Source organism: Schistocerca cancellata, chromosome 1, assembly GCF_023864275.1.
Source record: "Schistocerca cancellata isolate TAMUIC-IGC-003103 chromosome 1, iqSchCanc2.1, whole genome shotgun sequence".
NCBI lineage: Eukaryota > Metazoa > Arthropoda > Insecta > Orthoptera > Acrididae > Schistocerca > Schistocerca cancellata.
This window is the reverse complement of record NC_064626.1, coordinates 797742014-797759894: the sequence shown is the minus strand read 5'-3', so window position 1 is coordinate 797759894 and position 17881 is coordinate 797742014.

Below are 17881 nucleotides of genomic sequence, written 5' to 3'. Positions count from 1 at the left end.
AATTACAGGAAAAATGTGAAGAAATAAAAAGAGAAATAGTCATCAGAAAGACAGATTTAGCATACAGAAAAACTAAAACAACCTTCAATGAAATTAAAGCCAAGAGTATCAACACTAAAAGTGCAGGAGGTGTTTCACTGCCAAACATAGAGGAAAGAGCAGATAGAAGAGAAAAGTAAGGTTTACACTGAAGACCTATACAAGGGTCAGGAACTGTCTGATGACATCTTATAGAAAGAAATGGGAGTTGATAAAGAACGCAAAGGGGAGCTAGTTTTAGAGTCAGAGTTTAATAGAGATTTGGAAGACTTGTGATGAAATAAGATGGAAGGTATAGATAACATGCCTCCAAAATTTTTAAAATCACTGGGGGTGACAATTACAACTGTTCTCTAGAGTCTATGAGACTGGGGATCTACCATCAGACTTACAGAAAAAAATCAACCACACAATCCCAAAGTTAGTAAGAACAATTGGCTTAAAAGCATATGCATCCAAGTTATTTACAAAAATAAAATGCAGAAGAATAGAAAAGAAAGTTTAGGATTTTTAGATGGAGTTAAATTTGGCCTGAGGAAAGGTAAAGACACTACAGAGGTAGATCAGATATGGTGCTTGATTATGGAAGCAAGAATTAAGGAAAATCAAGACATGTTCAGAGAATTTGTCAGTCTAGAATGTAAAATGGTGCAAGATGTTAGAAACTCTCAGAAAAATAGTTTTAATGTTAAGGGAAAGATGGGTAATAAACAATATGAGCAAGAAATAAGAGGGATAAATAAAAGATCAAGAACAAATTGCTAGGATCAGAAAAGGTTGTAAGACAGGGATACAGCCTTTCACCCCCTCCTGTTCAATCTATACAATGAAAAAGCAATGATGGAAATAAAAGAACAGTTCAGGAGCAGGATTAAAATTCAAGGTGAAAGTATATCACTGATAAGATTTGCTAGCAATTGCTATCCTCATTGAAAGTGGAGGAGGATTACAGGATCTGTTAAAAGGAATGAACAGTCTAATATGGATCAAGGAAGGATAAACTGAAGAAAGACAAAAGTAATGAGGAGTAGCAGAAATGAGATTAGCAATGGACCTAACATCAAAGTTGGAGACCATGAAGGAGACAAAACAAAAGCATTCTGCTACCTTGGAAGCAAAATAACTCATGATGAATGAAGCAGGAGGTCATAAAAAGGAGACAAGCACAGACAAAGAGGGTATTCCTGGACAGAAGAAGTCTACTAGCATCAGATGTAGCCATTAGTATGAGGAATAAATTTCTGAAAATTTACATTTGGAATACAGCATTGTACAGTAGTGAATGATGGACTGTGGGACAACCATATTGGAAGCGAACTGAAGCATTTGAGAAATGCTGTAGAAGGCTGTTGAACATTTGGTGGACTGATAAGAAATGAGGAGGTTCTTGGGAGAGCAATTGAGGGTGGAGATATGTGGAAAATATTCCCAAGAAGAAGAGACAGAAGAATATGAAGTGTGTTATGACATTAGGGAATAACTTCCATGCCACTATAGGGAGCTGTAATAAGAGGGCAGACACTGGAATATATCCAACAAGTAAATGAGGACATCAAATGCAAGTGCTGGTCTGAAATGAAGAGGTTAGCACAGGCTGCATCAAACTAGTTGAAAGACTGACTACCCCCATTCCCTCTGTGTTGTTTGGTGTAACCGACCCGAACTTCCTCCTCAATGGTAACCCCGAGTTGTAACGTCTTCTGTTTTCGCCGTTTTACTGTGTCTGCGACCTCCAAATTGGTTATTCTCGCGTGTATTACACCGACACAACATTCGAACAATGACTTTGGCTCAACGCCTAACGCCGGATTTTGTGATCAACAGGCATCATGTTGCGGGCGATGTACACCCGCCAGCACTGTAACACGATGCCTCTCACTCAACGATTACACCGATATCACCGGACGTTTTCGAGCCTGCAACAATAAGTGAGGTTAGGAGTGTGCGTGACTCCGGCTATCAAACGCCTTTGTTCCCACCACATGTGCCCTCCCTCATCGACTGTGCAGTTGCCTTTTATGGATCTCTGTGCAGTGCGGGACCAATGCTGATTTCTGCAAATGCTTCATTGGACAACCTACTACCGCCAGGACAATGATTTTCGATGCCGCAATCTGTCCGGTACCACACAGATACTGGCCATGTGGCTGGAACTGCTTCGTTCACAGGTCATCCTACTCAGCATCTGACCATGCCCGCACCTGCCTCAGTTCAGCATCAGCACTTGCCTTCCTACTTCAATAACTTGGCCTGCAACTGGAACGATAACTTGTTATCTGTGCTTGACCTCCACTTCCATCCCATTGCTACGCCTCAGTGTTTTGTGCCACAGCATTCACCTTATCCTCACACTGTTTTGAGAGGAGTGACTACGAACAGTGAACTTTCACACATTCCGCCTCACGTTCAACATCATTTTCCACACTCTGCTTCTGGACCGCCCGCAACTCCGCCACCTTCCTCCAACACAGGTGGTCCCGGCTCTGATCATACGTCGAGCTTTCCGTGGACTAACATGCATTCTCAAACTTTGAACTTTTTCTCTCCTGTCACCCATGCGCCAGCCCCAGTCGAGCTTCTGCTACCGTTCTCAGCACATCTCGGTGCCTCATCCACGTCGGTCTTCCGCGACATGTCAATCCGAACACATCTGCAACATGTTGAGCTTCTGCAACTGCAATCAACACATTATGGTGTCTCACCTGCGTTGCCCTTCCACGTCGTGAAGGACCGCACTCAACCACAACGTGTCACCCTCACGCTGCCTCCCAAACAGCTGTCGTTGCCACATCCCATGGAGGCACACTCTCCTGGAATACTACAGCAACAGCTCGTTTCAGGCAGTTCCCCGACGAACTCAACTCAACCTGTTCTTCCAAACATTCCACAATGCTTACCAACACTGCCGTTGTTTAATCCCAACAGAGCTACAACCTGTTTCAAAATTGTGGACGAAGTGTTCGACCATTACAAACTCAACGAGTCAACCATGTTTCTGTGCCTCATCACCCACCTGCACGACCAGGAGGACTTGATTGCTGACCTGGTCGACGCCCCGGACTCATCTACCCGGTACACTCTAGCCAAAGAGATAGTTCTACATTGGCTTGCACGCTCAACTGAGGCAGCAATACGGCAAGTGCTTCACGTCGAGCAACAAGGCCTCTCCTCACATCCGCTTTGCTCTTGCTCAAAGGCCTCCTGAACCTGTCGAGCAAAGAATGACGATTGATGACAAGCTACACAATGCATCACTGCTCCACTTTGCCAGCCACTGCCTATCTGACAAGTCTCAGGTTCAGGCACATCACCCTGTGGCCGGACGCAGCCGGGGCCATACTGTGCCAACCGTTCCACTTTCTCCGGAAAGCAGTAAACAAGCAACTGGGACGTCACCAGCTCTTCCCGCGGCCACGCCCCCTCCTGCAACTGAACCTGCTGCAGCCACCGAACCTTGACCACTGCCACTGGCAATGAACTTTCCACAGGAAATGCAACTGCACTACCCATACTGTTACTTCCACACATGGTTTGGTGAGGCGGCACGGAACTGCAGACCACCCTCCTACTTCGCAAACGCCAATCGCAGGTAGGTTCGGGTGCCGCCTCCTGCGCACAACATGACAGGCACTCCCCAGTGCTCCATTCTGTCTGGGAATGACCGGATAATTGTGGATGACTGTACATTAAAGACATTTTGTGGGATACCTTTTCCTAGTGGACACAGGCGCCGATGTTTCACTGCTGCCCACATCCTTAGCGTCATCGAACACCCGCCCTCATCATACTTCACTGCAAGCCGTGAATTCAAATAAACTACAATGCTCGGGTTCAACTTCACACGTCATCTCACTCTCCGCAAACTGCAAACTCAAGTGGACTTTTTTAGCGTGCGAAATTGACAAACCTATACTAGGCATTGACTTCTTGCGACACCACAAAATTACACTGGACCTAGTGTGAAACACTGTGTTTCACCATCTGTCCAAGACTAACTTCCCCTGTGCTCCGTCGAGCAACCCCCCCTCCCCCCCCCCCATGACACATCGGTCCTGGCTCATCTGATTCGTACATGCTTGTCTCTGTTGACAACGTTACAAGAAACCACGCATAAGTGCCTTGCCGAGCTCGAACACGTCGCTCACCTATGCGAGGAAAACTTCAAGCTCTCCCTCCGGCTCCACAGCTCCAGCTCTCCGATGCAGCAAAGGAATTACAGACACTACAGCAAGGACAAAGCAAGGTCAGTAAGTGCGCCAAATCTGCTTGCAATCCCAGCAATCGAGCCTCCGTGTGTTTACCTCCCACAACCCCTCACAACTGTGCTATCAAGACTGCCATAACATGTACTGACAGCTCCGCAGGGCCACACCTTCCTAACACGGCAGCGTTTGACACTCGGCCAGTCACACGTGCGCATGGGCAATGAGCGTCACAAGTTCCCGAACTGACGGGTCCTACCCCGCCCCTCACGAACAGCACCTCAAACTATGCAACTTTGGCTATGTGCGCCACTGTGCAACCACCACTGACAACACAAACAGTGCACTCGTGCCAAGCTACCATGCTGCCACAGGCCGCACCCTCAGACAATGAGCTCACTGACGGCTCCCGAGCTCTACCGAGCTCACCCGACCACGGTGCCACTGCTTCTGGCTGGCGGCCGTCTTGTCGTGTTGACTCCTGGGAAACTTCATCACCTCGGTTCCTGTCAGATCTGCCGAGTGGCTCTGAACACCACAACCACCTCTCTCCTGCCCCGCCCGCCACACATTGTAAACATACCACCTCCCATGCCGCCGGCAACATTTCCGTCATCACCAACAGCACGGTTCACAAGCTTTGCCTCACACCAGATCCCCTGATCTCTAGTAAACCACGTCGACTTTGTCCTGGGCGCCTCTTCAACCTTAAAAAACAGATTTCTGAACTACTAAGCTCCGGCGTCATTGAACCCTCTGCCAGTAGCTGGTCTACGCTCATACATATGACACTCAAGAAAGACGGGTCGTGTCGCATGTGCGGAGACTACCATCGACTAAATGCATGAACAAATATTGACACCTACCCCATTCCCAACATTGCCGACTTTACCAGTTCCCTCGCAGGTGTGACCACGTTCTCTGTCATTGATTGCAAATGGGCTTACCACCAGATCCCCATGGCACCTGAAGACATCGAGAATACAGCAATCACCCCGCCCCCCCCCTCCCCCCCCCCGATCAGGTTATTTCAGTTTCGATTCATGCCCTTCGGTCTGAATAACGCAACCCAGACCTGGTAACACTTCATCAACGAAGTGCTATTCGAACTAAAATTCTGCTTTGCATATCTTGATGACATTCTTGTGTTCAGCTCCTCCCTCGAGGATAACATTCGACATGTGCAAACTGTTATGAACACTCGTAGCAGCAGGCATTGAGACCAACCAGGACAAATTGCAGCTACATCAACCCACCGTCACTTTTCTTGGTTTTTGGGTATCTGCCAACAGCATTTCACCACCCCTTGAGAAATTACAAACAATACTAAACCCACCCAGACCTTCGTCATTCAAAGAGCTGCGGCGCTTTCTGGGGACGGTTAATTATTATCGCCGACATCTACCTCGCTCGAGGTGTTTGTGCCTGTCGCCAGGCCCACCAGAGACATCGTCGTTGTCGCTCCATTCCACCAGCAAACTGCCGGCCTCCCTGTCGCCACACACCCAGCACGACGCCCGGCACACTTCAACAACTTCCAGGTTCGGTGGCCGAACCTTCCTTCACGACTGCTACCCACACAGCTCCCCGACAACGCTGTCGAGCTGACCGTAGTCCGGCTCCCGTGGACCACTCCTGCCAACGCCATAGTCACCCCCCCCCCCCCACCCGGCCTCGCAAGTGTACTCCGTACTGCAGTGCAGGGGGGGGGGGGGGGGGGGCTATGTGGCGCCGATGAGGTCGACACCAGAATTGATCTGAGTATCGTCTTTGAACTAAGCTAAACATTATCTTTGTGCAGTTCCACCATGTCAGTTCTGTGTAAGACTTTGATGTGTTCAGGTGAATAAATGAACTACTGCAAAATGGGAGTGTTGTTTGGTGTAACCAACCCGAACTTCCTCCTCAAATTTATTTTATCTTTTTTGTCATGTTTACATATTTTTTGACTTTCATTTTTATTATGCAGACCTGTTCTTCATAGTACATTCTGGTATTATCATCTTGTCAACAGTTCTGTAATCAAGGCTTAAACATTTATTCACCTTAAATTATTTACATGCAACAGATTCTACAACACACACCAGGATTGAAACTGTGGTCCCAATAAAATCTGTAGCTAAATAAATTTATAATTAAAATATTATGTAAGAACATGCTATATCATACATTTTCATATAAAAGATGTAATTTAATCTGAATAGTAGTTATGGCAGAAGATTTCTTTCAATTTCTAGTATTTTATAAAACTTAAATTCTTGATTTAAATTTAATGAACATAATACAATAATCAAGTTCAGAAAATGTAATTGTTGTTACATTTTGAAGTGAACTGTTAGTGGCCACACTGAGGCATTTGGATTTGAGTCTTTGTTGAAGATGGCACAGAGTCAGGCTTCGTCAGAGTGTTAATCTGTGCAGAAGTGAATGTATTTTACTAATTTCCATTACTACAGTGGAAACTAACTTCAAAGTAATATAAGCATCATTTCCATAATTAGAATGCTACTGTATTTATTCCTACATGACCAATGAATCCAGTTATAAGGTCATATTATAGCAAACTCGAGATCAACAGTAGTCACTCCTACATCAATGAGGGGAAATTAAGATAAGTAACATTCTACTACAATCAGATGTAACTTTCTGTAATATGCTTGGAAAATCAGCCCACGGCCAAAACATAAGAATTGGCTATTTATTGTCAGTTGTAAAATAGTAGTAGAACTTTTATAACATGTTTAATGCAATGATCAGTATCAATGAAATTATTTTTAAGTGGAATTTTGTTTGCCCACTTGACAGAGTGGTGAATTAGTCTAGAGCAAAACTCAGTTTAATGTTATATGTTAAAAAGATCACAAGGCAAAACGAATAATTTATGATCCAGCAGTAACTGAGTACTGAGGCAGCAGACAGACAGGATGGCATGGTCCAGAAAGCATGACAGGGCAAGTTAGTCAATGAGGGCATGGTGAACAAATCTTTACTGATCTTTCAGTGTGTGTTGTTGTCATAAACTGCATTAGAAACAGATGAAGACTGAACTACAGAGCCACAATACTAATAAAAGCTATGAATATATCACATTTGAGATGTTTTTGGAGAACAGCCTAGTGTTTCATTTTCAACATACCTAACACTATAATATCTACAGTATTTTGCTATACTTCAGGATTAAACAACAGCCAGTTACAGTCTGCTGTAGCCCTCTTCAAAATGGTAAACATCTTTTCACCACTGTATGAATACCTAGTGACATAAAATCTTCTTTGGTTTCTAGATGTGGTCAGTGGTTATACAGCCATGAACTTTTGGTTGAGCGCTTGTTGGCCACTGTCAAGAGATCAGTGACTGCCGTCAGCTGTTACCCTCACCATCATATAGCTATGGTACTGGCTGTAACATCACATGAGCTCAGTCCATCACCATTTAAAGCAATGTTTCTGTCCTGCAACTGCTGCCCCCACTTTAACCTCACAGTGGCCAAGTTCCATGCTGTACTCATATACAAAACACCATCTTCATTGATGATGTTATCAGATATTTTGATTTATATAATAATGTCAGCAACCATTGTGGAGTTCTGGTTAATTTTCCTATTCCACTGTCCCTGTTAACACATATAATTAAACCAAATATTTCAATAGACTAAGCTGAGACTACTTTACTGAATGGGCACATAAAATTCCTCTCTAAAAATATTCTGTTTGTATTGAGAAACAAACTGATGTTTTCCATGAACACTGGACATCACTTAAATACATGATGGACAGCATTTGTTTGACTGGGCTGTGCCGGATGCAGCCACAAATTCAAAAACGGGCTGCAACCGCGGTTCACATTAAGTCCTTCATGGAACTTAGTGTCTCAGCCTCGCCCGTTTGTCGGACATGCCTCCTGACTCTAATACTGAGTTCACTGAGTTCTACATCTACATCTTGTGGGATTCAGTGCCACAATGACAGTGACCAGCTGCCAGCTGATTGCTGTCCAAGGGAGAGAGTCATACCCCATCACAACCATCTCCACCTTCTGTTGTTGTGACGTGAGCAGCACAAGAGGTCACTGGGCCTGCACAGCATGGAGGAAAGTACTCCCACAGAAGACTCCACATGCTGCCACTGAAGCCATATGTTTAGGTGAGGGGTCATCTCCTGAGTGTGGCTCCATCACAGCACGGCACAACGCACCACTGACATCAACTGTGGCCTACAGAGGTTGCTGGCCATAACGGCACATGGTACCAGCACCAGGCAGAAGCTACTGCCTGTTCATCTCCCCTAGCCAGGTTCAGTAAGGCAAGGCGTGCATGCCTCACTATGCCACATACCAAGATCAATGACATTTCTTGTAACTGTTAACAGTGTTTGCCTTGGGCCCCATGGCCTGCTACCACCACACACTCATACCCCAGCATGCTACAGAATAGTGTCAGGAGGGCCAATGTCACTGCAATCAATAGCGGAGGGGTTCCACTATTGCAGCACATAATTTGAGCCACAGCTTGCAGTATCATCATTAGAGCAAGTGAGACTATTTTTTGCTCTCGTGTGGTGATAGTAATGGAGTAAAAGTTTAGGGGATATAACTATACAAGGCTTACCTTTACAAGACCATAGGAACCAGTTGATGTATCACAGTTTAAGGGGAATTCTAGAATGAGGGTTAGATGCCTGTGCATTGTACTCATTGTAATTTGCTTGGGCACTCTGCCCCTTGTGCTGAATCAGTAGCAGTTTATTGCTTTACATGTAATTGTTTTGGGTGCACAGCTAGTGTAGGGAGTCCTGGTGGCTCATTGTTAGACAGAAGAAGTAGATCAATAGAGTACTCCATGGCTGTCTTTTCTATCTATATTAGTTTTGTTATTTCTCAGTGTCTGTCTGAATAGTGAAAATGAGTAGGGTCAAGGCAGAGGCAAATCAAAGTCAGGGACACAAGGTGTCACCAGTGAGAAGACGTTTCAACTGTTAGTGAATTAGGTAGCTCAGCTGAGTGAGGATAATGTTGTAAATAACATATTGGTGAAGAAGGATAATGAAATAGATTTGTTGTGGTCTCAGGTCCTAGTAGTGGAACTGGCTGTTGCTAACCTTGTTTCTTCCATCTCTGACAGGACATCTGAGGATATGATTTCATTTGTGGAAGATCTGAAGTCATTGGTAATTAAAGGGGTTGATCGGATAAGCAGTTGTTGAACACACTGTGAGGTTACATTTGATGGGGGAATTAAAGTTGTTCATAAGGTGCACAGGAGCTATATGAAATGCAGAGGATTTGACCAACTGAGACAGGGGTTGGAACAATGGTAAAGGAAGCAGAATAGTGCAGCAGTTTTTTAGGAGCTGTTTGGTATTGTGTCCAGAAGATATAATGGGGCAGTGGAGGACTTTGTGGATATTGTTAGGAAGTTGAATGTTGACATCTATGAGTTATTGCAGAATGCTGAGGTCAGCAAAGTGGTGCTGCAGGAGGCTGAGCAGGAAGCACTCAATGCTTTCCTCATGGGTTTGGCACGGGGATTGTCTATCAGGGTACATACTGGGGCACTTAAAGATCTTCATGCTGGAGTTTGGTTCACACTGGAATACAAGGAAGCTGATAGACTGACAGGGATGAGGGATCAAAGATATGAGTTATGACTGGAAAGTTTTAAGAATGGATCCAGTACTGCTTACTGGTTTGGTGGGCGGGTGCATGGAGGGTAGGGAGTGAGTCATTGCCTTGTTCTAGCATGCCCTCTGACAGGAAACTGTGTTTCCTTTATTCAGTTCATTGTGGCAGCTGGTTGAGTGCGGGTCAGCTAGGGCTTGTTGCCAGATTCTGTCTGTGTGAAAATGGACATAAAAATGGAGCAATGAATTAGTGTGAAATTTTGTTTTAAAACTGGGAAATCAGCTTTGGAGACTTACTAACTTTTAAAAACAGCTTTTGGAGATAATTGTATGAGCCAGCCAAATGTTTCTGTCTAGTTCAACAGATTTAAAAATGGCTGCGAATCATTTGGAGATGAACCGCAGTCCGGCCATCCTTCCACATCAAAAATGAATGAAAATGTTGTGAAAGTTCGTGACTTAGTGCACTCTGATCATAGACTTACAATTAGGGAGATGGCTGATGAACTTCATTTAAGTTTCTATGCAGTTCAGTCAATTTTAACTGAAGATCTGAACATGTGTTGAGTGTCAGCAAAGTTTATTCCAAAAGTGTTGTCAAGTGATCAGAGAAAATACCAACTTGAAGTAAACCAAGAACTGATTAATTGGACTAAAATGACCCAGATTTGTTAAATAGGGTAATTACAGGTGACAAATCATGGGTATATGGATATGATATTGAAACCAAAGTGCAGAATTTGCAGTGGAAGACTCGAAGTTCACAGCGACTGAAAAAAGCACGGCAAAGTCAGTCGGAGGTAAAGACAATGTTGGTGATTTTTTTCGATTCTAGCGGTATTGTGCATCATGAATTTGCCCCTGGAGGACAGACAATTAAGTAGGAATACTACAAATGTGTCCTCAAGTGTTTGCGTGAAAAGGTGCGGAAGAAAAGGCCTGCATTGTGGAAAGACAGAGTTGGGTGCTACACCATGACAATGCTCTGGTTCATCGTGCCTTCTCCATTGTTGAATTTTTGACCAAATTCAACATATCTGGTCTTCCACAACCACCATATTCCCCTGGTTTGGCCTCTGCAGACTTCTGCCTATTTCCTAAACTGAAATTTTCACAGAAACGGAAGGGATTTGACTCGATTGAAGACATCCAGGTAAATATGGAGAGTGTCCTTAAAACACTCCAGGAAAAAAATTTCCAGGTATGTTTCCAAAAGTGGAAACACCATTGGAGTTGATGTGTTAAGTCAGAAGGGGACTATTTTGAAGGAGATGCATCACAGCAGCATGTAAGTACCACCATTGTACGATTACAAGCCCGTTCTTAAAACTTTCCAATCACACCTTGTATGTATTTGCATTGAATATAAAGTGTTTTGGTAATGGACATACAGGTCATATGCAGAGACAGTGCTACCAGTCATGAAGGAATGATGGGGTAATAGAGATGGGCAGCGATTTAGTGGGAATGGTAGTAGGGGAGTTGTAGGTCACCGACAAGTGTGTAGGGGTGGTAATAAAGATGTCCCAGGTGGAAGGAATGGTCCATTATAATTAGGAGAGGTCCTCTGGGCCACCAACAGGAGTTTCCCATAAAAACAAATGCAGTAAGAATGGATGCAGAGGTGGAATGAGTCATAATGGATGTGGTAGATGGTAGGAAATACAAAATTTTATTAGAAAAATGGGTCCATGTGTCAGTGGCCTCAAGAGAGCTCATGGAAAGGAGGTGTCAGAACCAACAATGTTATAATTTGGATGGGGTAGGGCATAGTGATATGTGAGCATTGGGATCAGTGGTGATGAATTTTTTGTTCGAGGCAACCAGGTTTAGGAATGGTGTAGAAGTGATGTCTCATGTACATGAGGGCTGCAGCATGACCCTAGGCTTGGACTTCCTGCATTAAGGGGAACATTGCTGGCTGCACTAGAGATTTTGGAGAGGGAGTGTTGGCTGTGATGAGGCACAGGATCCCACTGGGATTGCATTTCATGAAAAACTGAGGCATTTAAAGGGAAAAGAGATGACACACATGGAGGATCTATTGCTAGAATTTCAGGATTTGTTTTTCCACCAGGACTACTGCTTGCTAAGCCAGTAACACATCACAGGATTCCAACAGGAAATCAAGTACCAGTGTTTCGGAGGCTGTACAGAATTCCAAAATCACTGGCAATGGTTTTGGAGGAATTTATAAATAAAGAGATGATTGATGGAAGTGTAGAAGAGAGTACAGGAATTGTGATCATGCTGAAAAAGTCTGTTGATGCCTTGAAGAAGTACCAGGTTTGTTGCAGTTATCACCATTGGAATAATAAGACTATGGCAGATGCCTACCCATCACAAAGACAATAGATAAGCTAGGGCAAAGCCAGTGCTTCTCAACAATGGACTTTAGTAGTGTATATCACCAGTTAGAATGCAACTGCTTATGCAGTTGCTAAAGAGGGGGATTAAGTTTGTTTGGTCAGAAGAATGCAAGGAAGCATTTCAAGTTGAAGAGAGTATTAACATCGAGTCTGGTTGTGGTGTTTCCAGACTTTCAGAAGGAGGTCATATTATCATGTGATGCATAGAATCATACTCTGGAGGGTGTTTTAAGCCAGGAGGTCAACAGGCAAGAATATCCTGTTGCCTATTCATGAAGACAGCTGCACACAGCAGCGAAGAACTATTCTACAACAAAAAGGGAAATGCTTAACTTGATATTCAAGGTGATGGACTTCCAGTGTTTTCTGTATGGAGGGAAGTTCAAGGAAGTAATGGACTATGATGCTTTAAAGTGTTTAATTGTTTTGAAGGACCTGTCCAGTAGGGTGGCAAGGGGATATTGAAACTCAGTGAATGTAAGTACAAATTGATCCATAAACCAGAAAAGAAACATGGAAATGCAGACGTGCTATGCAGAAAAATATCTGTAATATAGGTGCTGGATCGTGACAGTGAAGAGCAACAATGAAGAGTGTAAGCAGTCTGGCAAGCAACAGCAGTTTAGTGTGCACAACATGTTATTCTGTAGAGACAAGAAACTGAGACCACAAGTGGTGGTGCTGGCCAAGCTGAAGCTAGATGTGTTACATGAGATGCATGAACCCATTTCATTGGGCCATGGGGGTTGCTGGGGAACAGGCAGTCATGGTCACACAAGAAGTGGTGAATAGGTGGATATTGAAGTTCAGGGTGCTGGAGACAATAATTATGGACTAGGGGACAAACTTCATGTCAGGCCTGATGAAAGAGTTGTGTCGGGTAGTAAATGTGAAAAAACTGACATCCAGTCCACTTCACCCACAAGCTAATAGAAGAATGGGAAGAATGGCATGAGTTCATTGAATAATTGGCAAGATGCTTAGTTATTATGCGAAGTGACACTAATCGGATTGGAATATGTATCTTTCCTACCTGGTGTTTAATGTGTAGGAGCTACAGAATGAAATCAGGATGTTGGAAGAAGTGTTTAATGGTATACAGGAATTAGCAGTTAGTAATGGGAGGCTGAGAGAGGTCTCAAGGAAGCACAGGAATTTGCATGAGACATATAGATGATTAAAGAAGCAGATGCAGGATGTGGTCAGAGTGTTTCCATATGAATCCAGGAGAGCAGAAAGGGAACGGATAGACATTGGAGTATAATATTAAAGACCATCTTTGGGAAGCAGATGTGAGTGTTGTAAGCAAGTTGAATGAAATGGCAGAGATGGCAATGGGGTTAGCAGAGGCAAATAAAGTAACTGCGGAGTGGCATTCCATGCAGATTATGAACTTTGAGAGCAGTGTGCTGAACAACAGATGCTTGTTCCAGAAACTGACTAAGAGATTTGTGATTATGCCTGGGCCTTGTCTAGTACTATGAACCAGGATCTGGAAGCAGTACTAGCCTGAATGCACACATTAGATGCAAGAATAATGTTAACAAGGCTGTTGCTGTCCTTGGGGATTAGTATCTGTGATGACAGGTGGAGTTAATGAGTCTGCAGGAAGACACCCATCCAGCACTACATGGGCAGTTAAGTCCTATGTTTCTGTCACCTGCACAGTATTTGAGAGAACTGAGGAAGTTGCAAGAATAACTGCTGCCAGAATTACAGACAATGGTGGAGCCAAGAAGCCAGAACTTGCCATTCTACTATCATAGTGCAATGGTGAGAGTCCCAATGGATAGTATGTGACTGTACATATTGATGAAGATACTGTTAGTGAGCAAGCATGGAGTGTTCAGGTGTTACACAGTACACAGTTATCCAATGAAGTTAGCACAAGCTGGAAAATCTCCACATGTAATAGAGGAAGGGGTGCTACCATCAATGGAAGATGGGAATCAACACTTGGTGATGACCAAGGGTGAATTCTAGCCAAGCCAGAGCAAGGTAGTCACTATGCGCCTGTCTCATGAAATTGTGTCAAGTAGGAGTAAACTTGTCAATGCAACTCTTCACAGCCAAAAGAGAGGAACATTGTTGAAGAAAAGAAGGAATCAAACTGAAATCATAATTTTGGAAGACAGGTTTGCATTAGATATAATTGATGTATAATTATGTAGAGGTAGTTGCTGGCTACTATGAGAGGGGAAACTAATGGGGGTAAGGTGTTTGGAATTAAGAGGCAGTGGAGTATTGACCACTGAGACTATGGGTAATATTGTGTGACCCACATTCCATTTGCCAGCTACTATGATGGGAGTTATCCTACTAAATGTGGCACAGCCACAGCTGTACTGGCTAAAATAACCTTTAGAGATATTGTCCAAGCAAAACCTTTTCTTCCTTCACAACACCTGAGAATCTAGCCTGGAGCATTCACTATGCTGAATGATAGCTGCCCAAGAAGGGCAAATTACTACACAGTAATTATTGCAGGATGGTAGGTGTCAAGTAACCACGTCATTGAGTGTTGCAGTTCCTAGCATCATGGTGACTTCGATTTCGCCCTGCCTATCTCTCATGTACGTTAAACAATTAACCGTATGGAAGGCCAACCCTGGGCTAATCCAAGTTCCAGTAAACTGGATACCATGAATGAGAGGTGAAAGATAGATTTACAGGGTCAGGGGTGAACCCTAATTTGTGTAATAGTTAAGAGTAGCTGATTTAGTGTTAGGTCCTAGTGGATTAAGGGTAGAAGTAATTACAATAGAGTTCTGGGCCAGTGTAAAATATGAGGACCCACGTCTTCTCCAGTGTAGGAGAGTGCAGTGTAGTGCCATGACCAAATCTCTGGTCAGAAAATTATTAGTTTTTGACAAAAGTAAGGAAAAGTAGCATGGAAGCACCATAAAGTGCTGCGTTAACAGCTGTGGTTTGGCAGCTGCAAGTATGGTGACATGTAGGTTACAATAAGAGACACACTGGTAGATTGCACAACAAGAACAGACAAGCTCAGTGGCAAATGGCACTGCATAGCTGTAACCATGTAGCAAGTGGAGCAGTGTCATTGTTCCAGGGCAAGTCTTGTTTTGGCAATGTGACTAGGCACTGGGCTTTAGTGAAACATATGGGCACTAGAGGTATATGAATAATTATGAATTTTAAGGTAAGCATCACTTGTCATCACTGGAAGCCAGCTTACCACTGATACTAGAGTGACGCCAGACAGTGAGACAACTGGACTTCAGCAGCCATGGGTTCGAGACTGGGATGCATCTACTGTCCACACTAAGTCCTCCATGGTACTACATACATACATTAATCCTTGTTCCATAGATCATGAATATGACATTTCATAATGATGTGGAATGTGTCACATTAACATAAGTTTTCTTTACACCAAATAATTAATTAATGTTTTTAAATTGCAATTACTACTTCACATAGTAAGATGGCGCTGATAGGCAAGTGTAGTGACGCTTCTCTCTCGTTAAAAAAGCAAAAAATGAACAGTTCTTCGTGTAGAGAATGTAAAAAGCGTGTGATGAAGGGTATTCTGTGTATCAAATGCAACTTCTCGTTACACGAAAAGTGCGCGAAAGTAAATCTAAAGTTCGTCAGCGATGATTTTCCGTGGACATGTCACGGTTGTTTACGTGAAGAAGCGGCCGATCTTGTAAGTACAGTTGATACAAAAAACGAAATTATAAAGTTACTACGAAGTGACATTGAGGCATTTAAAACCGAACTTTCGACCATCAAGAAAGAAAACGATACATTAATACAAGAAAAGAAGTCCTGTGTGTGTAAAAGCCATCAAACGGAAAAGCAAGAAGATCGCGAAAATACGAATGATCGTACTTTGAAAACAACATTTCAAGTGTTCCCGTTGATGTCTCGGTAAACTCAGTAAGCCAAAAACCGGAAGATAAATATAAATGGAAGGTGGTGACATACAGCAAAAGGAAAAACAAGGCGACATATACGCAACAAAAGCAAAATGACTTTTTAATAATTGGCGATTCGCTGCTGAAGAATATCGCTGTCCCCAATTGCAAGATCGACGTACGACCTGGTATTAGAACGCATCAACTCGGTAAACATTTTAAAAATATGGTAAATGCAAGACAAGATACTACAGAACCAGATTCTGAAACAAGACATAACTATAATGGGGTGTTTATACATGTTGGAACGAATTCGGTAAGGAGCAGCAGTGAGGAAGAAATGGCAAGCGAAACAAGAAACATCATTCGTTCTGCAAGAAATATGTATGCAGGATCTCGTCTGATACTTAGCGGAATCATAAACAGAAGGTCGGTGAGTGAAAAATATATCGCCAAAATAAACTGTGCTCTTAAAGAACAATGTGATCGTCTTGGGGCAATTTTTATAGACCCAAACAAATACCTATGTGAAAACTCACTAGCGAAGGATGGCTTGCATTTAAATATACTGGGGTCTGTAACGTTCAGCAGAATGTTTGCAGATGTCTGCAAAATCATTAGATGCAAGGGAAACTAATATGGCCTGAAGGGGGTGAAAAATCATACACTCCAGCTGGAAAAGAAAAATATAAGCACCATACAAAAAAAGACGATACTAAAGAATTTGCCCCAGAATACAGCTCACAACATGTAAACCAACAAAAGAAAAATTACATAAAAGTACTTCATCAAAATATTCAATACTTTGGTAACAAAAAATTAGAAGCAGAAGTACTCCTTTGTGAAGTGAGACCATACATATTATGCCTAAGTGAACATGGACTAACTGAAAGTAAAAAACATAATGTGGCAATGAAGGACTACAAACTAGCTAGTTACTTCTGCAGATCTAAATATAAGGGTGGTGGCGATTGTATATATATTAAAACAGGTACTCTATCAAAGAATGTAAACAGTGAAGCTGCTACATTTCCCATAGCTAGAGAAAAAGACTTTAAAGTTACTGGTATAGTGGCAGAGGATTTTAGAGTGTTTTGTGTGTACAGGTCACCATGTGGCAATATTAGCATCTTTCTAAAAAAATTGCTAGCTTATTGAGAATGAATATGAAGAGAAATCTTATTATATGTGGAGACTTCAACATTGACATGGGAAAAGACACAAAAATAAGACAGGATTTTGAAGAATTGTTAATACAGCAAACATGAAAGTGACAATAACTGCACCAACAAGAGTGACTTCACAAAGTGAGACAGTTATTAACAACATAATTACTAATATGTGTAACTATGAGTCACATGTAGTTCAGACAGAAATATCTGATCATCATGGACAACTAATCAGCTTTTGCAGAAGTAATGACACAGTATCAGAACCAAAACAAACAACCAAAGAAATTAGGATCATCAGTGAACAAAATATCAACATCTTTAGAACAATGTTAAGTAAGGAAACCTGGAATGAAACCCTACAGGCCCAGATTGTAAATGAAAAATATGATGCATTTATTTCAACAATTAAGTACCATTTTAATGTAGCATTTCCCAAAGTAAAAAGACAAGAAAGGCAGCAAGATCAAACACAGTTGATTTTACCAGTGAAATACTATAACAGCAAAGGAAGCTTCAGGACGTGAAACGGATGGACGAAGCTGAAAACTATAAAATGTTAAAAAATATGTTTAGAAAAACAATAAGAGAAGCAAACAGACG